This window comes from Oryctolagus cuniculus, chromosome 11, assembly GCF_051225735.1.
Source record: "Oryctolagus cuniculus isolate XC-2025 breed Fujian yellow rabbit chromosome 11, ASM5122573v1, whole genome shotgun sequence".
NCBI classification, from domain to species: domain Eukaryota; kingdom Metazoa; phylum Chordata; class Mammalia; order Lagomorpha; family Leporidae; genus Oryctolagus; species Oryctolagus cuniculus.
Genome location: NC_142877.1, coordinates 2,723,619 through 2,746,394, shown reverse-complemented (window position 1 = coordinate 2,746,394; position 22,776 = coordinate 2,723,619). Strand labels below are relative to the sequence as shown.

At 56.2% G+C, this 22,776-nt stretch overlaps 1 protein-coding gene across 3 annotated transcripts in view; it reads left to right on the top strand.

The window, feature by feature from the left end:
- The window catches only part of PHACTR3 (phosphatase and actin regulator 3), a 228,891-nt gene that overhangs the window by 152,449 nt on the left and 53,666 nt on the right, over window positions 1–22,776 (top strand). The gene's annotated exons all lie outside the window — the stretch shown is intronic.

Here is a 22,776-nt window from a genome sequence, read left to right as displayed (position 1 = left end):
CAGGCAGATGAGGTGAGCTGGTAGGAGGAGAGGGAGGACTTGATTGCTCGGTCCCAAATGGCCAACTCAGAAATGGCGGGAGCCCGGTTTGCTAGGGCCAGACATCCCCAGGGTTCCTGCAGGTCCAGCTTCTGCCCTCGTGTGCTCAGGGTCAGAGGGCTGACGTGGTGCTGCCCTTGGGGGCTTGAGCTCAGGAGTAGAGGCCCAGGGAGTGGGATTCTGGAGCTGGCTTACTTCCCTGGAGGAGGCTGTGCCTCTCCCAGGAAGGTCAGCATGGACATGGGTGGGCCTCTGGGAGACAAGCTGGGTGGGCCTCTGTTCTTCCTGGAGACATCCCGTGGTGACTTCTTGGGCGTGGGCAGAGCTCCTGGTGGAGGCTCAGGGGCCTGACATACTGGGGGTAGTAGGGAGAGGGGAGGCTGGTCCTGGCTGGAAGTGAGGTGACGTGGACGGTGGCTGCCAGGTCCACGTGGACCACGCAGCAGCACTGGAGTCCACACCCCCACAGTCTTGCACCCTCTGAGCCTTCCCACGGGTCTAGCACGGCCTTTCTGAGTGTGTGAACTGCAGGGGAGGGGCTGTGTCCACGGTGCTTGGACGAGGCTGATGTTGACAGTGGAGCTGACCATTGGCCGAAGGGGGCTGACGTCTCGGTGGAGACGGGGGTCTGCGGTGTTTCCCGAACCTACCTGGCTGTGCAACCCTTTTCCTTGAAGGCCCACAGCCTCCTGCAGGACGGGGCCGTGGGCACAGCTGAGTCCTGGGTGAGGCCCCTCAGCCTCAGCCCTGGTGACATCTGGGGCCGTGGGACTCTGCTGGAGGGGGCTGCCCTGAGCATTTGGGGGCATTGAACAGCCTCCCTGACCTCTGCCCACTGGATGCCAGTGGCACCCCCAGCCCAGCCCCTGCAGACATGGCCCAGTTGTGAACTTCTGTGTAGACCGCGGCCCCTGTCTGGCATGAGGCCATATAGGAGTCCCTCGCCCCCTGGGGACCCAGTGCCTGGACACTGAGAGTGACAGGGGTCACCTCCCTTTACTGGAGGTCTCTCGTGTCCTGGGCGCTGGTCTGCGTTTGTTGTGAGGAGCATTTTATTGTGGGTGTCACCATGATCCTTGATCCGTAGATGGGGACATCGAGGCACAGAGGGGGTGCCAGGCTGCCAGCTGCACAGCCCCCTGCCGCGGTGCCAGACCTCCATGTCAGCTCTCGGTGAAGGTCCTGGCCGAGGGCAAGCCGGCGGGCGCACGCGCTGGCCTCATCGGGTCCCGGGGTGGAATGAGGGCATAAGGGCATTGCTTCAGGACGCAGCTTTTATCTGGGGTGTGGTGGAGCTGTCTGGGTAGGCTGCCTTAGCCACTGGCACTGGAGGTCCGATGCAATCCCTTTAAAATTCCTTTTCCTTGAGAGACAGACAGGAGAGGGGGAGACATACAGAGCGAGCCCCCGTCTGCTGGCTCGCTCCCCCCAAGTACCTGCAGCAGCTGGGGCAGGGTTGGGCTGAAGCCAGGAACCAGGAACACGGTCTAGGTCTCCCCTGTGTGTTTCAGGGACCCAGCCACGTGGGCAGTCACTGCCGTGTACCAGGGTCTGCATCAGCGGGTGCGGGAGTCAGGAGCCAGGGCGCAGGCACTGTGCTGGGGGACGCGGGCGGCCAGACACCTGCCTCGCACGTCATCATTTTAGAGAAACTCAGGAAGGGGCCTGTGAGCTTCGCTTATCAGGAGCTGGCCCGGAGCTGCCCCGAAACACTGCTGAGACAGGGCCTGTGTCAGAGAAGGCATCCCCGCACCTCTTGCCCATCTTCCGTTCCCGCCGTGGCACCCTCTGTCGGGGCCGCTCCTTGTGGGCTCAGCATCCAGCAAGGGACACCTCCCCCCCCCCCCCGTCAGGCTTCTGTGTCTTTGGCCACCTGGGTTAGCCTCTGATGGCTGCTGTACCAAGTGACCACCGGCTTGGGGGCCGATAGCAGCAGAGTTTGTATTCTCTTGATCCTGGAAGCTGACATCCAAGTTCAAGGTGTTGCTAGGAGCGGGCATCCCTGAGGGCTCTGGGAGAGGACGCAGCCTGGCCTCTTGCAGTTTCTGGTGGCTGCAGCCTGCCGTGACTTGTGGGTGCCTCACTCCCGTCTCTGCCACCACCTCCCTGGGGCCTTCTCTGTGGCGTCTCTCTGTGATTTTCAAGAACACTGGATGTTGGCTTTCGGGTGCACTGTGTAAGCCAGGGTGATGTCATTGCAAGATCTTTCATCACGTCTGCTAAGATCAAGGGCACCTTCAGATGCCCCAGGCGCCTGGACCCAGGCGAATTGCACAGGGGCTGCTATTTGCTCCTGACGGATAACTCCTTCCTCCTCTCATGGAGCCAGATTCATGCCGGGGCCCTTTGCTCCCGTCCCATGCCAGCCCTGGAGCTGTTGGCAGCTGGGCCAGATCACCACCACCCGACACACAGGTGCCGTGGGAAGGGGCCTGCCGGGGGCCACACCTGTCGCTGCCTCCATTGGCTCCTTGTTCAGATTAAACATTGCGTCGGCCTCCGTGACTGCACTGTGTGAACTTCCTGGCTTGGGACACGCCTGCAGTTCCGGACGAATTCTGGTCTTTTCCAGCCTGTTGTTGGGCTCCCCCCTTTCCGTGAACTGCTAACGTTTCTGTATGAGGGACCGTGTGTGCCCCGTCCTCCGCCCAGTGCCCACAGCTGGACTTGGGCCTCAAGCACCCTGTGCTGCCCTACAAGTCCGCCCTTCCCCCTGCTGAGGCCTCCCTGAGCTCCCGGGCGTCTCTGCTCACTCCGCCCACAGGGCCCTGAGCTCCGCCCCTACACCAGGACCTCGCCGTCCTCTTAGCTCCGCGTGGAGAAGCTGCCCTGGGCCCACTCGGCTTCTTTCTACACCCCGATGACCTGGAGTCCTGTTACACCCTCCTGGGGACACACGCAGGGTCTGACCACTTCTCTGCTCATTGAACCTCCACCTCCTGTGTGCTTACGGCCTCCTGGTGGTCTCCCTGCCACCAGCATCACCCCTTTCTAGTCGTGTCTCCATGGACTGGCTACAGGACCGAGGTCCAGTGTAAACCTGACACTGTCACCCTTGCTCACGTCCCTCCTGTGGCTCCCCAAGGGGTTGAACCCCACGTCCTCACGGGGACCATGGACCACATGGCCTGCCTGTCCTCTGGCTGGGCTCCTCACTGTTCCTCACCGACCCAGCCCACTGGGGATCAGCCCCGCCCCTTCTTCCCCGTGCCCTGCACTCCCCAGCCTGTGCCATCTGCTGTGTGTGTGGCTGCATGAGTCCAGGCGGCCTGTCTGCAGCTGTGGGTGCAAAGCACACAGTGGCCATCAGGTGAATGGACCACGGGGGCATAAAGGAGCTGGTGGCTGCAGGGCCAGCCCCAGGTGCCCTCGTGCCTGCAGGAAGTCCTGGCCGTGTCGGGACCATCCCCCCTTTCTCTCCTCTACCGGTTCCCCTGCGGTGTGGTTCTCAAGCCTCCCTTGAGAATGTTCTGGAAACCTGGTGTCCCTCCGGCACCAGGGATGAGCGGTGGTCTGGCTGAGCAGGGGCAGGGGCAGCTGCCCTGCACCCGGCCCACGCTTGCTGCCCTGCTGTGCTGTGGGCCACGCTGCGCTTCTGTCCTCCGCGGTCCCTGGGGCTGGGCTGCTTTTCCTACGGGGCCCCGTGTTGAGCATGAGTCCGATGTACCTGGGGTCTGGCGTCCTGCTGTTTTCAAAGTGAGCCTGGGCACTCGTCCCAGGGACCTAATCTGGGGTGCAGAGGCCCTGACATCAAGCCAGTGCTTTGCTCACACCCTCAGTGTGTCTGGGCTCCCCGCAGTTAGGAATCTGAGATGCAAGCTTGGGGGAGAAGCCACTATGGGTTCTAGGAGAGGCACTTAATGTTGCGTTGGTGGGGCGGGCCCAGCTGCGTCCCCCGCCCACCGGGGAGGGTGCCACCATGCGCTGTGACGGGCTTCTCTGTCCTGTGTTACGTTCCATCCACTCCCACCGTCTGGGCCATTGCACTAACTTCGATCTCTGGTGTGGAAGCAGGACAGTTTCAGCGGTGGATGAAGCCAGTTTCTTTTTTCATGTGAAAGGCAGAGAGAGACAGAGACAGATCTCCCTGCGCTGTCACTCCCCAGGTGCCTGCAACAGCTGGGGCTGGACCGGGTCACACCGGATGCAGGAGCTCCGTTCCGGTCTCCCGCGAGGGGTGGCAGGAGACCCCCGCTCTGAGCCGCCCCTGCTGCCTCCCGCAGTGCACGGTTGTAGGAAGCTGAAATCAGACCTGGGACGCAAACCGGGGCACTGCAGGATGGGACTGGGGCGTCCCGAGTGGCGTCTTCGCTGCCGTGCCAGGTGCCTGCCCCCTCACTAATCACAAACCACAGCCACCACGGGGAGCCGCCCCTCCGCACGCCCACGCGCACCGCACGGGTGTGCTGGACACGGGGCCCCGGCAGGCACTGTCTTGTCCCCCGTGGCCGTTCCAAGGGAAACGTTTGTCATCGAACATTTGTCAGGCTGGTTTCTCCACCAGTGAGTGCCATTAAGCATCTACATTAGAAGTGGATTTCTGGACACGTCGGGGTCCCTCAGAGGGGGGGCTGCTTTGGACCCTGCCGGGAGACCCACCGTCTCCTGGGGGGGGGGGGTGAAGGGTACACTGGCCTTCACGGGAGCCTGAGAGTTGGGCAGAGTGCTCCTGTGTCACAGACTGTGTGTGTCCATCTCACAGCATGTTCACGCCTGTCGGAACGATCACGGATGTGTGTGGGCGCGCGCATGTGTGTGCGTATGTGTGTGTCCATCTCACAGCATGTGCGTGAACAGGGGGAGCAGAGGCAGGGGCTTCTTCAGGAGATGGGACCCGGAGGGGAGTTGCTTACCTGAGAAAGCGAACTTTCCTGAGCCCTCGCAGCCGCCTGCAGGGCCTGTCCTTGCGTCCCGGTCCACTCTGTCCCAGGTGCTCACGACCACGAGTGCCCAGGAGCAGGACACTCGTACATCTCGGTCACGCTCTGTTGGCCTGGGGCAGCCCCTGCGTTCAAGGCTGTGATGCTGTAACAAAGTGCCCCAGACGGTGTCTTATCAACAGTGCAGACGGCCGTCTCACGGCTCCAGGGGCTGCAAGTCCCAGGTTCAGGTTCTAGCTGGTTTGGGGTCTGGTGAGGTCCTGCTTCCTGGTTCATGGCTGTCTGTCTTCTTGCTGTGTCCTCACGTCAGGGAAGGGGCGAGAGAGCTCTCTGGGTCTTTTTCCAGGCTCTACCCTCTGACGCCATCATGCTGAGGGTCAGGTTCAACCCTTGAATTGTGGGGAGACAAACATTTGGCCCAGCGTGGAGAGTCCCTTGGCTGACCAGTTCCGCCACTCCACCTGTCTCGGCGGATCCCTTTCTCGCTCTGCCTCTCTGCGCCTCAGCTGTGCCACCTGTAAAGTGGGGGTGGAAACAAGCTTGTGTTGGGGTTCAGAGGGCTAGGTTGCTCACAGCTGGTTCTGTCTTGTGCCCGCCAGTGTGCGTGCTGTCATCCCCACCACCCTGGAAAGGATGGGAAACAGTGAGGAGGCGGCATCTCACCGCGGGGGGTCACGCCCTCAGCTGACCTCTGAGAACTTTGCCGTGCTGTGCAGAGGGCCTGCGCCAGCCTCCGTTGTCTTGGCCGACCAGGAATTGACTGAGGGCCCTTGTGTCTCATAGCCGGGCCCATCTGCTCCGTGTCCGAATGTGCAGGGGGTCGGACCTGACTGTGCCTGGCAGCAGGACAAGCGGGCTCCGTTCTCAGGACTCCATGTGGCAGGCCAGTCTGGCGGTTCTTCACGTTGAACAGAGGGGAGGTTCCTAGAAGACCTGTAGGAGGCATTCGCTGGGACCAGCTGTCCCAGGCAGGTGGACTGTCCCCTGGCCCTGCTGACTGTGGCTCACCCTGGGCAGGTGTCCGTCCACCTGGGCCCTGGCCGCGTGTCTGTAGCCCCACGTGATGACAGCATCTGTTGTCTGGTTGTCTCAGGCCAGAGGAGGGCCTGGCCTAACAGGGCTCGCCTGGTGGCCCTGTCATCCATGCCGCCGCCTCCTCGTGTGAAATCAAGGAGTCCAGACCGTGGAACCTTCCAGACCTGGAGCCCAGGGCGACCTTTAGCCTGCAGGAGTCCCAGCCTCCTTTCGTGAATGTCCCGATGCCCTGCCCCGGACACAGCACCTGGAGGTGCAGGGCTGGGTTGGGACGGGGTTTGGGGTGGGACTGTCCCGGTTCACTGCCCCCAGTGTCCCGGCTGAGTTCCCGCCTGTTCCTACTGCTCGTCAGCCCCGTGTGTCTGTCTGTCTTCCCTCGGCCCTGGGCCTGCCCAGCGGGCGAGCGGTGCGTGAGCTGGGCTCGTCGGTCGACCCCGTGGTAACAGCGTCCCGGTGATGTCATCTGAGAGACGCTCGGGGCGTGGATCCCTAGACTCCTCTTTCTGTGATGTTGCTGAAGGTCAGAGGTCAGGGAAAAACCCAAGCTCAGAGCAGCCCCGGCTGACAGAGGGGCCGCGTTGGGCTGTGTCTTGCCCTGGGGAGCGGCGTGGGGCTGTGCTCATCAGGCCTAACGGGGGAGAGGTAAGGAAGACCCACACTTTGCTCCGTTACTGCTGTGGCCACAGAAAGATGTGCTCCCCAGAGAACCGTGTGCGCTGTACACGCGTGGGCTCCCCGTTCCGCAGCGCTGCTTCCGGGGCGTAGGCAGCAGTCTGGCGCTGTGCGGTTCCTCAAGCCACTGCGAGGAACGTTTGAGGCCAGGTAATCAGTCACCTGCTGTGTGGGACTGCCCTTCACCCCCATGAGCTGAGCAGCACCCCAGGCCCTTCCCACGGGTGCCAGTACTGCCCCGCCCCCGCTGTCCCCAAGGAAAGAATTGGCCGTGGCTGGGGAGCGGTGCCGTGTGAGTTCCCCATCGGTTACCTGGACAGCAGAGTGGGAGTGTGCTGAGCGGCGCCCGAGGACCCGGGGACCTCGCTTATGCCCCGAGTCAGCAGCGGCCACTGTGGGGGCGACAGGAGGGGCAGGGTCCTGGGCGGGGCGGGCACCCGGGACACGCTGGGGCCAAGGAAAAGGTTCCATCTTAGTCTTTGTAAAAATAAGTTCACGTGCTCGCTTGCTCTCTCTCTCTCTCACACACACACACACAGCCATCTTCTATACCAAGAGAAAGAAAGAAAACCTGTGAGAGGTTGTCTCACCCAGTGGGACCGGCAGGCAGCCGTGTGCCTGTTAGGATGGCTAATCACAGCTCCACCGTAAATGACCAGCTCGTGCGTGGACGGTACCGTCACTTCCTCCTCAGCTCCAGTCGCACACGTGCAAAGCTCGGAGCTCGTGGAGGGCGCCTGTCCTTGCCCTTTCTTTGGTGTGACTGAGGGCCTCCTCACTGGGGCTCTGGGTGCTGGCCCTGGGGGCTGGGTCCTCTCCCAGGGACGTCTTGTGCAGAGGGATAGGTTGGGGTCTTTGCATCCCGGAGCAGTGCTGGGCACGTGGGAAAGTCCTTCGCAGTGAGCAGCCACCTGTGGGGCGAGGGGAGACACACCCTTCATTGTCACCGCGGTGGATTCAGGGAGCAGAGGCCCGTCCCTGCCTGTCCTGGAAGCCTAGGGCTCAGGGATCTGACACTGGGGACTCCCAGCCATTCCCCCTGTGGACAGCAGGTGGCAATGGAGAGACTCACAGGTTCGTCCCGCTGAGCCGGCTCTCTGGTTGGGCCTGGTGAGCACTGGGCTCCTGGCTGCCAGATGCCGTGGTGAGCACTCTTCCCACGTTCTGTCACCTCAGCCCCAGGATCCGCTGACCTGACAGGTGCTCTTGGGGGGCCCTGGGACGGCTGAGGCTGAGGCCAGGGGGAGGGAAGGGACTCGCTCGTTTTGAAGCCAGGCCTCTGTGGACGCCCCCTTCCATGCAGCTCTGCCGAGTGCCTTGTGGGTGCCAGGCCCCTGCTAGGTGCTGTAAACAGACAGGCCTGGGTCCTGGCCCTCGGGCGTCCCCACAGCAGGTATTGGGGGGCAGGACCACCGCAGAGGTGATTTCCGGATGGAGGGAGGGCACTCACGCATGTCCCACCTTGGAGGATTCGCGTCGCCTCCCTGGGGCCTTGACCCTGGGTGCCGTCCCCACGTGTGAGGTCCAGCTCCTGTCCAGCTGGCTGGGCTCTGGGCCCTCTTCAGGTGGAGGCCTTCAGACGGAACTCGAGGCCTCGAGCCGCAGCACCGACTCCGGCCCAGGCTCCAGCGCTGGCTTCGAGCGCAGCTCAGACTTGCCCACTCTCTTCATCACGCGAGTCCCTGGGATAAATCTCTGCATACGCCCACGGAATACTGCATGCATGTACATGCATACATACCTGTACATGTGTGTATGTACACTATGCATTGCATACACACATGTGGTTGTGTGCATGTGTGTGCATTGTATACACACGTGCAGTGTGGTGTGTGTATACACGTGCACATGCATGTGTGCATTGTATATACATGTGTGTGAGTTTATGTACATTGTAGACACACATGTGTACATGCACGCATGTATCCTTGCTGTGCTATGTACATGTGCACATGTGCGTGCATTACACACACATGTTGAGTGTGTGTGCATTATAGACACACTCATGTGCATGTGCATCTGTATTGCTCTGTGCATGTACGTGTGCATGTATACATGTGTGTGCGCGTGTGTGCATTGTAGACACTCATGTATTGTACATGTGTGTGTACATATGCATGTATATGTGTGTGTGTTGTATACATGCGTGGTTGCATTGGTGAGTATGTGTATGCGTTGTGACACACTCGTGTGCTGTGTGTGTACACTGTATGTGTTGTATCCACACACGTGTGGGGTGAGTGGTGTGTGCTCTGCTATGTGTCTACACTGTGGGTGCACTGTATCCACACGCGTGTGGGGTGAGTGGTGTGTACGTGCGTCCTTTGGCCTCTGTTTCCCTGGAGAACCTGGTGCCCCGAGCGATCCTGACCTGCGCGCAGCACTGAGGATCGCACTCCCCAGGCTTTGGGTCAGCAGAGAGTCGCCTGTGTCTTATGGTTCTGGCCCCGCGCGGCGTCGTGGAGTGCCGCGGTAACACTAACACGCCCGTCCACCCGCATCCACGGCTGTGGTGACATCACACGTGTGAGGGGACTCCTGGAGCAACACGGACCTGCATATGCACACACAGCACAGAGCACACACAGCACAGAGCACACTCAGCACAGAGCACACACAGCACACACTTGCAGGCACACACAGCACAGAGCACACATGCAGGCACACGCAGCACAGAGCACACACAGCTCAGAGCACACACACAGCGCAGAGCACACACGTGCAGGCACACACAGCACAGAGCACACAGCACAGCACACACATACAGGCACATGCTGCGCTGTTACAGGCTGGCACACTGTCCTCCGTCTCCCCTGCCTGCCCGCTGACTGCTGCTCCGCTCTCCACGCCCCCAGTCCCACTCTGGAGAGCCCATGCGAGGTGTTCCCTTCCTGGCTGAGTTCATGGAACAAACGAGGTCCAGGCCAGGCGTGCTGCGTGTGAGAAGCTTCCTGCTTATCCAAGGCTCAGTGATGCTCCACCATGTGCACCTGCCCCGTTCCCTGTGCCCTCACCCGTCCACGGATGCTCGGGCTGGTCTTTGTCCACAGTGGACACGGGACTGCGGCCGTGTCCTGCGTGTACAGATTTCACCTCCTTCGGTTGTATCCGCGGCCCTGGGGTCGCAGGCAGGTGCTGGTTCTGACTTCACTGTTCTGAGAACCTCGGTTCTGTGTTCAAGACGAAGCTGCGTCCCCGTCAGCAGTGCCTGCAGCTTCTCTTCTCTTCGTGGCCTTGCCAGCCTTCGCTAGCGTCTTTGTGGTTTTTTCTTTTTTTGTAAAAGATTTATTTATTTATTTATTTATTTGAAAGACAGAGAGTGCGCGCTTCAGTCCACTGGTTCACTCCCCAGATGGCCACAACTGCCAGAGCTGGGCCAGGTTGAAGCCAGGAGCTTCATCTGAGGTCTCCCACGTGGGTGCAGGGGGCGAAGGACTTGAGCCAAATTCCACTACTTGTCCCAGGCGCGTTAGCAGGGAGGCGGATCAGGAGCGGAGCAGCTGGGACTTGAACCGGGTCGGTGCCCATGTGGGATGCTGGTGTCACGAGTGGTGGCTCAGCCGGCTACGCCACAGCACCGGCCCTCTTGTCTTTTTATTGAGAGCCACTCTAACAGGTGTGAGGGGATATTTCACTGTATTTTAATTGCATTTCTATGATAATGAATGATAATGAGCAGCTGTTATCTGTCAGCCATACGTACATCTGACTTTGAGACTTTGAGACCTACCTCCAGGTAGGTCCTTTCCCCATTTTAAATATCGGTTCTTCATTTTCTTGCTGTTGAGTTGAGTTCCTTGTATGTTTTAGGATTTACCCCCTCGTATGCAGTTTGCAAGCGTTGCCCCCTGCTCTCTGGGTTGGCTTCGCTCTGTTTCCTTGCTGTGTGGAACCTTTTACGTTGGATGCGATCCCACTTGCTTGCGTTGCTGTTGTAGTCTTTGCTCTCGAGGCAGCGTCCAAGAAATCCTTGCCCAGAGCGACGCGGCCGAGCCTTGCCCCCAGGTTTCTCCTCCCGGGTTGTGCAGCGTCAGCGCTCACGCTTGAGCCGCTGAGCGTGTTGGATTGATTTTCGTGATTGCTGTGAGAGAAGGTCCACTTTTTCTTCAGCATGTGGGTATCCAGTTTCCCCAACACTTTAAGTGCCTCGTGAAGAGATGGAGCGTTCTTGGCACCTTTATAGAAAATGAATTCACTGCCAGTGCACGGGTTTCTCTCTGGGTGTCCTCTCTCGTGCCATTGGTCAATGTGTCTGTATTATTACTCCAGCTTTATAACAGATTATTTATTTATTTTATATGAAAGGCAGAAAGAGAGAAATCTCCCATGTGATGGTTCACTCCCCACTGGCTGCAACATCTGGGGCTGGAGCAGGCAAAGCCGGGAGCCGGGGACTCCTCCCTCGCATCCCACGTGGGAGGCAGCGGGAGCACGTGGGCCAAGTTCTGCTGCCTTCCCAGGCACTTCAGCAGGGAGCTGGATAAAAAGTGGAGCAGCTGGCCGGCGCTGCAGCTCACTAGGCTAATCCTCCACCTTCCAGCGCCGGCACACCGGGTTCTAGTCCCAGTCAGGGCGCCGGATTCTGTCCCAGTTGCCCCTCTTCCAGGCCAGCTCTCTGCTGTGGCCCGGGAGTGCAGTGGAGGATGGCCCAAGTGCTTGGGCCCTGCACCCCATGGGAGACCAGGAGAAGCACCTGGCTCCTGGCTTCAGATCAGCACAGTGCGCCGGCCGCAGCAACCACTGGAGGGTGAACCAACAGCAAAAGGAAGACCTTTCTCTCTGTCTCTCTCTCTCTCACTGTCCACTCTGCCTGTCAAAAAAAAAAAAGTGGAGCAGCTGGGACGTGGATGCTGGCGATGCCAGTGGCAGCATAACCTGCTGTGCCACAAAGTCAGCCTCCGTCGCCGACTGTGACGTTAAGCTGTTGTGACGACTTCAGCTGCTTTTTCTCAGGGTAGTTTTGGCTACCGGGTCCCATACAAATGTGCAGCTTTGTTGTTGTTGTCTCTGTGAAGAATGACATTGAAATTTCAGTAGGAATTCCATGGCATCTGTAGATGCACTTACGTAGTACATCGTGGACACGCCAATCGTTTTCTTTTTTATTTTTAAATAAAGATTTATTTATTTGAAAGTTGGAGTTACATAGAGAAGGAGAGGCAGAAAGACAGACAGACAGACAGAGGTCTTCCATCCTCTGGTTCGCTCCCCAGTTGGCTGCAGTGGCCAAGCCACACTGATCTGAAGCCAGGAGTCAGGAGCTTCTTCCAGGTCTCCCACGTGGGTGCAGGGGCCTAAGGACTTGGGCCATCTTCCACTGCTTTCCCAGGCCACAGTAGAGAGCTGGATTGAAAGTGGAGCAGCTGGGTCTCGAACCAGTGCCCATAGGGGATGCTGGCACTGCAGGCAGTGGTTTTACCTGCTACACCACAGCACTGGCCCCTCGTTTTCATTTCCATTCCATGAACATGGGATACCTTTTCATTGATTTGTGCCATCAACTCCCTTTCATCAGTATTTTGTAGTTTTCCGTATTTAGGAACTTTCGCTGTTAGTTAAACTTACTCCTAGGTATTTTATTTTTGATGCTGTTTTGGATGAGATTTTTTTTTTAATTTTTATTTTTTTCTTTTGACAGGCAGAGTGGACAGTAGGAGAGAGAGACAGAGAGAAAGGTCTTCCTTTACCATTGGTTCACCCTCCAATGGCATCCACAGCCTGTGCGCCATGGCCGGCGCACCGCACTGATCCGAAGGCAGGAGCCAGGTGCTTCTCCTGGTCTCCCATGCGGTGCAGGGCCCAAGCACTTGGGCCATCCTCCACTCCCCTCCCAGGCCACAGCAGAGAGCTGGACTGGAAGAGGAGCAACCAGGACAGAATCCTGTGCTCCGACCGGGACTAGAACCCGGTGTGCTGGCGCCACAGGTGGAGGATTAGCCTAGTGAGCCGCGGAGCCGGCCAAGATTGATTTCTTAATTTTTTTTTCAGTGATTGTTAGCATAAAGAGATGCTGTGATTTGTGTATTATTTTATATCCTGAAATTTTACTGAGTTTGTTTAACAGTTCTAAGAATTTTTTGGTGAAGTTTTTAGGATTCTCTCTATATAGGGTCATGTCATTAGCAAAAAGGGATAGTTTCACTTCATTCTTTCGTATCTAACACATCCAGCATCGTGTTAGATAGAAGTGGCGAGGGCTGGTGCCTTGTTCCTGCTCTTGGCAGAGGAGCTTTGATCTCCTCACTGCCGAGGGTGCAGCTGGCTGTGGCGTGACCTGTGACTGCTGTGTGCGGCATGACCTGTGACTGCTGGGCGTGGTGTGACCTGTGACTGCTGTGTGTGGCGTGACCTGTGACTGCTGGGCGTGGCGTGACCTGTGACTGCTGTGCCTGGCATGACCTGTGACTGCTGTGTGTGGTCCCTTTCCTCAGCTCCTGACTTGTTCATGAGTTTAACTGCACAGAGGGAACTCACACCAACAGTCACAGCACACGCAGAATCCCCTGGCTGCCTGGTTCTGTCTGATGCTCAGGGCAGCTGTGTTGGGTCTGTGGAACTCACAGGTGAAGCCCTAATCCCCCGTGTGACTGTCTGGAGGGGTCTCACTCAGCCCTAGCGTGGGGCGTGGAGTAGGAGCTGGGCAGCGGCGAGCAAGTGGGCGCCGTCATGGGGATCTCGCTCAAGGGAGGTCCACAGAATGATGAGGGCTCTTCAAAAAGTTTGTGGAAACATGGAGTTCAAAGATGGATAAGCTTATTCTGGTTCAAAAAATTTCAAAATCCATGAATGTATGTGCATACATGGCTCTTTATAGTATGCATCCCGCACAGTCTGTTTTGTCTTTTTTTTTTTTTTTTCTTTAAAGAAAGTCGGCATAGGGCTGGCACCGCAGCTCACTTGGCTAATCCTCCACCTGCAGTGCCGGCACCCTGGGTTCTAGTCCCATTTGGGGCACCAGATTCTGTTCCGGTTGCTTCTCTTCCAGTCCAGCTCTCTGCTGTGGCCAGGGAGTGCAGTGGAGGATGGCCCAAGTGCTTGGGCCCTGCACCCCATGGGAGACCAGGATGAAGCACCTGGCTCCTGGCTTCGCATCAGCGCAGCGCTGGCCATAGCGGCCATTAGGGGAATGAACCAACAGAAGGAAGACCTTTCTCTCTGTCTCTCTCTCTCTGTCTATAACTCTACCTGTCAAATTTTTTAAAAAGTTTAAAACAAGTCAGCATAAGCTCGCGTCCTCTGGTTCACTCTCCAAATGCAGGACTGAGGCCGGCCAGAGCCAGGAACCAGGAACTCAGTCTGGTCTCCCACGTGGGTGCAGGAACACATCTACTTGGGCCGTCACCTCCGCCGCCCAGGCCTGTGTGGACAGGAAGCTGGGGTCAGGAGCTGGAGTGGAGGATTGAACCCAGGTACCCGGATGTGGGATGCAGGTGTCTTAGCCGCTGCCTTAGCTGCTAGGCCCATCACCCAGCCCAACCACCAGGCCATTCATAGACGCCTCGTGTGTACTAAAACATCACTCGAGCCCGCAGGTCAAGTGCATGTCAAAGATACGTCCTCCCTGGGGGAAGCCCACCAGCCCAGAGCACCGCCCACTGAGTGATTCGGGAACAGTGCTGATGGTGACGCCTCTCTTCCCGTGGGACGCCTGCTGCTGGCGCACGCGGTCCCCTGCCTGTGCTGGTGGCCTCTTGTCTGCTCGTGGCTCCCTGAGTGACCTCCCAGCTGCTGCTCCAGTGGCTCCGCACCCTGACCTCCTGCCTGTGTGGAGAGGCCCTTTCCCCTGCTGCTTGTGCGTTCTCTGCAGGGCAGCGCCCCCTCCCGGCCCCGCACGCTGGCCCCCAGGCGCACGGCCTCTGCCTGCAGCACTCGCTGAGGCTGGAGCCCCCGTGCCCATTTGTCCAGCACTTGTGTCCCTGCAGAGGCCCCGCTTGAACAAACAGAGCCATCGCCAGCATTGTCCGCTCTGCCGGGACACCTGCTCCAGCCCCGGGCCCTGGGCTCGGCTCCTGTCCTCTCCCGTGTTTCTGCATCAGGCCCAGACGTCCTCCCCTCCCTGTCCCGCCTCCCTTCACCCACTCTGCTCTCGCCCCAACTCACACGCACCCACTCATTCAGGAAACATGAGTCACATGTGATGTTCTGGGCGTGGGAGGCGAGTCTGCCCCCAGACCCTCAGAGTCTGAAGGCTGCGTTTGTCTGATGTCCCTGTGGTTAGAGTCAGTTTGAGGTCCTTCTGCCTGCAGCTGTGACCGAGTGATGGCAGCTGCCCTCCCACTAAAATCACCCGCGAAACTGGGCAAGTGTGTGGTGAGCATTTCAAGGCGCTGAGCAGCACGCAGGGTGCATGTCACCCCAAAAGGTGTGAGCCACCCAGGTGAACCCACAGCTCATCATCCGCTTTCTACCCGGGGAGTCTCCTGGTGGCGGTGGCTTCCAAGGACACTGGTGCTCCCACGGAGACGGGGTGCAGGGATGGAGGTCTGAGGCCTAAGGGAGAAGGAGCTGCATAAAGGAGTCCCCGGATGTTTCGGGGCGAGTCAGCAGGCCGGCGGCAGAATTCCACGGCCCAGCAGATGTCCCCTGCAGCGTGCGAGCTGGGGTCATCCTGGGGGTTGAGGGTTGCTGGGGGCCACTGGGGGTCCAGCCCAGACAGCACAGAGGCCTGGATGACAAAGGTCAGATCTCAGGAGTGAGGGGCGTTGGGCCCTGGGGCCACATTCAAATCCTAAATGGACCTGACTTATTGCAGATACGTTGGGGGTCTTGCAAGAATAGGTGACCACAATGAAGAAGCAGACGGAGAACCCTAGCAGGACAATGAAGATAAAGGAGAACCACGTGGAAATTCTGCCATTAAAAGTCCAGCGTCCAAAGCGAACGCGGGAGATTAGAGGTGGCCCCAGAGCTTCCGCTTGTGCTGAGACAGGCTCCCGGTCTGCTCCCACGCAGGGCTCACTAAGCCAGGCCAGAGTCAAGGCTGGGGTGGCTGGAGGAGTGCCCCCACCCTCCGCCTCGTTCCCGTGTGTCAGGATCTCCCCCTTCGGGAACTGGCCGGGTTACCGCGAAGGAAGAGTCGAGGAGACTGAGGAAGGTCAAGCTAAACACACTTTATTGATACTCTAGGCGACTAGCAGGAGAGATCGCTCTAGCCTACTCCTGCAGGCACTAGGCACTAGACCAGGAGCTTCTCCCCGCGGGCACTAGGCACTAGACCAGGAGCTTCTCCCCGCGGGCACTAGGCACTAGACCAGGAGCTTCTCCCCGCGGGCACTAGGCACTAGACCAGGAGCTTCTCCCCGCGGGCACTAGGCACTAGACCAGGAGCTTCTCCCCGCGGGCACTAGGCACTAAGGACCGGGGAGAGAGGCTGAGCAACCTCTGGTTTACAGCGTCTGAGGGTCCCCTTATATACAGTTTCTAGAGGCTAGCCCCGCCCACATTCCAACCCCCCAGGGTCCCGTCATCATGGCAACCACAGTTTGTGGTTAGGCCCTCTAGTTAGGCCATCCGTTTCCACATCTTACCAGCTGGGGTGGTTACCACTCTACTTTTCTTTCAAGCTGGGCGCTACTGTGCAGTTACTTTGTTTCAAACGGCGCTACAATTTCTCCATGAATGGTTCCCAAACACACTGGGTGCCAACACCTCCTGCACGTGAACTTGGGCCCTGCGCCCCCAGCCTCAGGGTAGCCAGACTGGCCGGGAAGTGGCTGTGCCAGCAGCCGGGGGCAGCTCCCGAGACTGCGGACATCTCTGACTCCAGTCCTTAGGATAAATTTCAGCCTGCGGGCTGCTGGGGAAAGATGCCTTGTGGCCAGGTAGCCCCAGAGCCCCTTCCCCTCCGTTCTTTCGTCTGCCTGATCCTTTCCCACGTTTCTTCCCGAGAAGCACCCCAGGCTCTCTAAGCAGCAGCCAGGTGCTGGTAACAGCGACAGGGCAGAAGAGCTCCCGTCAAAACCTGCAGCAGGCGAAAGGTTTGCTTCGGGAAGTTTCCCCCTCCTAAGGATCAGGCTGGTGGGAATCGTCACGCGTGTCGTCACGTGTGTGCAGCGAATGACAGGCGTGAGGTGTTTCCTGCAGCTTTGGCTAAAGAGCAAGCAGCAGCGATCCTGCTGTCATTCACCGCGGGCGGCTCTGCCGTGACGGGCTCGGGTGACAGTCACACCGCGGGGCGCCGGGTTCCTGCCCCCTGCTGGGGAACCGCGGCGGCGGTGGTGTGCAGGGTTCTGTGTGCTGGGTGCCCTGCTTTAGGAAAGCATCCGTGGGGACGCGTGCAGCCCTGGGTCTGGAAGTAGAAAGCCTGTGTGTGCTGGTAGTGGTTTCCTGGTGGTGAGGGGCGGATGGCGAGGGTGGAGCTGGTTTCCCCTGGGTGCTGCGGTGAGGCTGACGTCTGGGACGAGTGTGCCCTCGTGTTGTCGCTGAGGGAGGGTGCGCGAGGGCCCTGCAACAGCTTCATGGAAAAGGGGATGTTAAGTTTATCTGGGGGGCAAACAGTTCCCAAATCCATGCATTTTCCCCCTAATACATATTTCCATGAAAATTTTGAAGACTTCCCCACCCTTCCGAGCCTGAAGACAGCCCACTCCACTCTCGGCTGTGACCCCGCAGCTCATGTCACCGTGAACTCATGTCACCGCTCCTGGGGGTGGGGGCAGCACCTGCCCTGGGGGAGGGGTCAGCGGCAGCCCGGCCCTCCTGCGCTGGCCCCAGGGCGCGCTGCCTGGGGCGGGGAGGCTCCGGGCCATTCTGCATGAGCAGCGGGAGCCACCCCTGCTCTCTGGTTTCACCTTCCATGTTTTCAGCGTCCTGTATGCAGCCACAGTTTGAAAATATTACGTGGAAAATTCCAGAAACATTTGAAAGTTTTAACTTGTCTCTGTTCTCAGCGTCATGAAGTCTCAGGGGGTCCCACCCAGTCCTGCAGAGGACTTGAGTCCTTGTATCCATGCTGTATGCACCAGCCGCCTGCGAGTCCCTTGGTAGCCCTCGCGGTCCTCAGATCTGTATGCTGCAGTGTGGCAGTGTCCTAACAGGGCCACGCCCGTCTGTCCACTCTGGCCACTGACCAAGATGGCGGCTGCGGTCAGGACTGGATGGGAGGCCTCTGTGGCGTTGGCCGGGTCCCCTCGGCACCTCCTCTCGAAGCCGTTCATCTGAGCACCGGCTGCACTCCCGGAGCTGTTCCTGTGCCAGGGATCCGGTGTGATGGAGACAGAGGTCCTTTCTGCGCCCAGAGCTGGCACTTTGGTAGATGAGGAAGGCAGGGGGCGGGCCGGCCAGCCAGCAGCTAAGTGCAGATTGTGAGTGTGTTGTGATGGGAGCCACCCAGTCCAGGGGCCTGAGAGAGATGATGGGGTCGGGGGTACCTCAATAGGTCGGTGGCCCTGAGGAGATGGCACCAGCCAGGAATGGGAGGAGGAGCTGGCTACGGAGAGAATCGAGGCAGAGGGAGGGTTGGTGAGAGGGCTTGGTGTGGTCCAGGAGCAGAGGTGAGGCCAAGGGTTCTGGAGCTTGGTGTGCATGAAGGAGACAGTGGAGGGGGTGGGTAGGAGGGCTGAGCAGAGGCCGGGACCGGCGCCTGCTCGGTGGGAAGTGTGCAAGGTCATTTGAGCGAGGTCATGGGAGAAGATACTTTTCTTAAGATCACAGTTGGGCTACTTTCTAGTTGGGGAAACTGCAAGGACATCTCTAATCCATCACTTTTAAAAAACTTGAGGTGTGATTGACAGTAAACACACCAGAGTGTACAGGTTGATGGTCTTCATGTGTGTGTGCCCACGGAATGTGTACAAGTGGACAGGCTTTGTGTGTGTGTGTGTGTGCCCATGGAAGCACCACCAGTGATCACTCCACGAACTCCTTTGTCATATGTTCCAGCTCCTACAGGGCTCCCCGTCCCCAGGCAATCACAGACATGCCTTCTATAGCTATAACTTCTATAACTACTACTTCTACAAATATTAGGTTAGTATTTTCTAGAATTTACATAAATAGAGTTGAGATGTTCTTTTTCCCCGTCTTGCTGCTTATTTGGGGCGTGTTGTAGCATGCACTGCTGCTGGCTAATCTGCTCAGGTGGCTCTACCACCCAGCCACCTGTTGATGTTGTTTTTAGCACAAATAAAGCTGCCCCGAGTGTTGGTATACACGTCTTGGTATGGATGCGTGCCTTCGTTTCTTTCCGATAAATACATTGGAGAAGAGTGGGCTATGTGATCAGTGTTTGACTTTTTAGGAGATGTTTTCCAAGTTGGTTCTGCCTTCTTACATTCTCACTAGTAGTGTGTTAGGGCTCCAGTACTGCATCCTCGTCCATACTCTCTCTCATTTCAGCCATTCTAATTAGTGTGCACTGCTCATTACGGTTTTAATCTATATTTTCATGGTGGTTAATGATTTCATGTGCTTTTCACCACCACAAACTGTCTTTGGTGAAGTGTCTATTCAAATACTCTGCCCATGGGCTGGCACTGTGGTGTAGCTGGTTAAGCATTCACCTGTGGTGTTGGCATCCCATATGGGCACCGGTTCAAGTCTTGGCTGCTCCACTTTTAATCCAGCTCCCTGCTAATGGCCTGGGAAAACAGCAGCAGATGGCCCAAGTGCTTGAGCCCGTGCACCCACACAGGAGACTGAGAAGAAGCCCTTGGCTTCAGACTGGCCGAGCTCCACCTGTTGTGGCCATTTGGGGAGTGAATCCACAGAAGGTGGATCTCTCTGTAACTCTGCCTTTCAAACAAATCTTTTAAAAACTTTGTCCATTTTGAAAAAGCAGGGTTATTTTTTTCCTTTATAATACAGTTTGAGAGTTCTTTATAAATTTTGGAAGCAAGTTACTTATCAGCTACAAGCTTTGCAAAATTTTTCTCCTAGTCTTTGGATTTTTTTTTCTTGTACTAGCACCATTGGAAGAGCAGAAGTTATATTATTAATTCTCTCTTGTGGGGAGCAGCTCGGACTAGACTAAGTTACTGGAATTAAGACTTATTCTATGCATCTGCTCTCCCACAATATGGCGCTGGGAGAGAAGAAAACAGCTTCTACACAGCTGCCTCCAGTTCAACCAATAAACTGTAGGACTTGCTCCTGATTGGAGGAGAGCAGCGTGCTCGGCGTGTGGGCAGCCGAGTTGGGATTGGCAGAGGAGGACTATAAAGGAGGAGAGAGATGGCATGCACCAGGAACATCTAAGGGGAACATCTAAGGGGAACACCTGTGCAGCCCCCGAGAGAGCCGGCCGGCGGTGTGCCGCTCCCCTGCGGAAGTGGGGAATGTGGCCAGGGGGAACTGCCCTTCCACGGAGGTGGAAGGGACAGTAGCCAACCCGGGAAGAACCAGCAGCAAACCCGGGGAGGGCCGAGCAGACGAAAGAACAGCGCAGGGTCCTGTGTCGTTCCTCCACGAAGAGGGGGAGCGACATAATGGTGCCGTGACTCGGATATGAAGCCTAGGCAGGGTTTAGTGGCGTTCCTCCACGAAGAGGGGGAGCGACACTCTCTATCATGGCTCATGCTTTTGGTTCTATCTGCAAATAAAACCTAGGGTCACAAACGGTTTCTCCTGTGTTTTCTTTGAACGGTTTTTATTCTTAGACTTTATTTTATTTCATTTTATTTCTTTGGTGCATGGTTCATGTTGGGTTAATTGTTGTCTTGTGTGAGACATGAATCAAAGCCCATTGCTTGCATATGACTCAGTATCATTTGTTGAAAAGACAAATATACTTTTTTCATTGAAATGATTTTGTACTTTCGTCAGAAAGAGATATCTATAGGTGTGTGGCTCCATGCCTTGACTTTCTGTTCTATTCCATTGCTCTGTTTGCAAATCTTTACGCCGACACCAAACCGTCTTGATTTCTGTAGCTTTGTAAGGAGTTTTGAGGCCAAGTGGTGCCAGTTCTTCAACTCTGTCCTTTCTTAATTGAATTCTAGAGTCAGTTCTAGACTCTCCCCACACACAAGCCTGCTGGAATTTCACCCAAATACGTCATGCGTCAGGACTAGTTAACCGATACTTTTTTTTCCAGTTCATGGAAACACAGCTGATTCTGCTGTATTAGCATTGTGCCTTTCAACCTTGCTAAACTCCCTCCTGGGTGTTACAGGCGGTAATTTTGTAGGTCCCTTGGGATCATCTACACGCGTGATCATGTTGTTTGTGGATAAAGCCAACTAACCTCTGATTTTCCACTGTGGATGTGGTTTACCTGTCTTGCCTTATCTCACTGGCTAGGCCCCAGGATAGTGCCTAGAGGTGGTGGGGGCAGGTGTCTTCGCAGACATCTCTGTCTCGGTCATTGTCACAGGGAAAGGACCCGTCTTTTTCCGTAAGTAATCTGTGAATTCTTCATAGACGATAACCTTGTTTTCATCACGGAGTTTGTTGAGTTTTTTGTTGTTTGCATGAATGTTGGATTTTGTCAAATATTTTTATCTAAATCTGCGAGGTACTCCAGTCATTTTCCTTTTGGTGAATTGTATTGGTTGCGTTTTGAATGATAAACCAATCGTACCTTCCCAGGATAAGCCTCACCTGGTCCTGATTTATTATTATTTCAATAGATTTTTGGAGTTGATTTGCTAAAATTTTGTTTATGATTTTACATCAGTGTTCTTATGCGACAGGGATCTTTCGTTTTCTGGAAATATATCTGCTGCATCTGCCTTCAGGATAAACTCTGGCTTCATAGAATGAGTTGTAAAGGAGCCCATTCTTTTCAATTTTCTGAAATAATTTTCAAATAATTGGTATTATTTACTCCGTGAGTTTTTGTTTTAATTTAGAAATCATCAGCTCATCTACCATGTTGGGTGGCAGGTGTGTGTGTGTATGTGTTTTAAACTAGCAGTTTAATTTTACTAGTTACAGATGTATTCTGGTTATAGCTTCCAGAGTGAGTTTGTGTCTTCCCAAGGAGCTTATTCATTGCATCTGCATTGTCGACTGGCTGGTGTAGACTGGATTGTAGCAGTGCCTTAGCTCTCTGACGTCAGTAGAATCGGGTGCGGTGGGCTCCATCTCTCCAGTTCCTGAAGTGGCTCATCCTCGTCTCCTGGCCCCCACTATTGCTTTGCTTCCTGACCAGTCCACCTGGAGTTCCGTGAACTCTGGTCTCTGGTCTCAGCCTCTGGCGTTAGTGGTTTTCTTTGTTCTTCCCCTGGTTTCGGCTTCACTGATTCCGGCCCTGACCGTTACTCTTTGTTGACGTCTGCTTCCTGTGGTTTATTTTGTTCTTGTTTCCTAGTTTCTGGAGAGGGACTCTAATGCCATTAGTCGGAGACCTTTCTTCTTTCCCAACATAGATATTTAATGCTATAAATGTCCCCCGTAACTTCATTTTGGTCTGTTATATTTTCCATTGCTTCAAAATACTTTCTAATTCCCCTTTATTTAAAGCCAGAAATGGGGGCAGGGGAGGGAGAGAGCAGGAGGGGAGGGAGAGGTCATCCATCTGCTGGTTCGCTCTCTACACGCCCACAGCAGCTGAGGCTGGGCCAGGAGCACGGACCTCAGTCCGAGTCTCCCACCTGGGTGGCGGGGACCCCGGTGCCTGAGCCGTCACCTGCTGCCTCCAGGGTGTGCTGGGAGTGGGAGCAGAGCCAGGCTGAACGGAGGTGCCCTGGGACGGGATGGGGCATCTTAGCCAGTGCACTGAATACCCCTCTGTGTTCCCTGTGATTTCTTCTTGGAAATACAGGTTATTCAGAGGCTTTTTAATTTAGTTTCTAAATATTTGACTATCTTTCTAGAGATTTTTTTGTGATTGATTTCCAATATAGTTTCACTCTAGACAGAATATGTTTTGCATGACTTGAATATTTTATGTTTCAGAATATGATCTTGAATGGCCCAAAATGTTGCCTATGCTTTTAAAGTGACACTGATTTTTGCCTAGGGCAGAGTGTTTTATGAATATAAATCAGCTTGTTTGATGGTGGTGTTCAAGGAGTCTGTATCCCTGTATATTTTCTATCTACTTGTTCCATCAATTATTTAGAGAGCTGTTTTAAGATCTCTGTAACTGGATTATGTATTCTTCGTTCTATCAGTTCTTCTTTTCGTATTCTGAGGATACCAGTAGGCGTGGCAGCATCTACATCCTTTTGAGTTCTGACGAAGTTATCGCTTGGTCCCTCCGAGATGA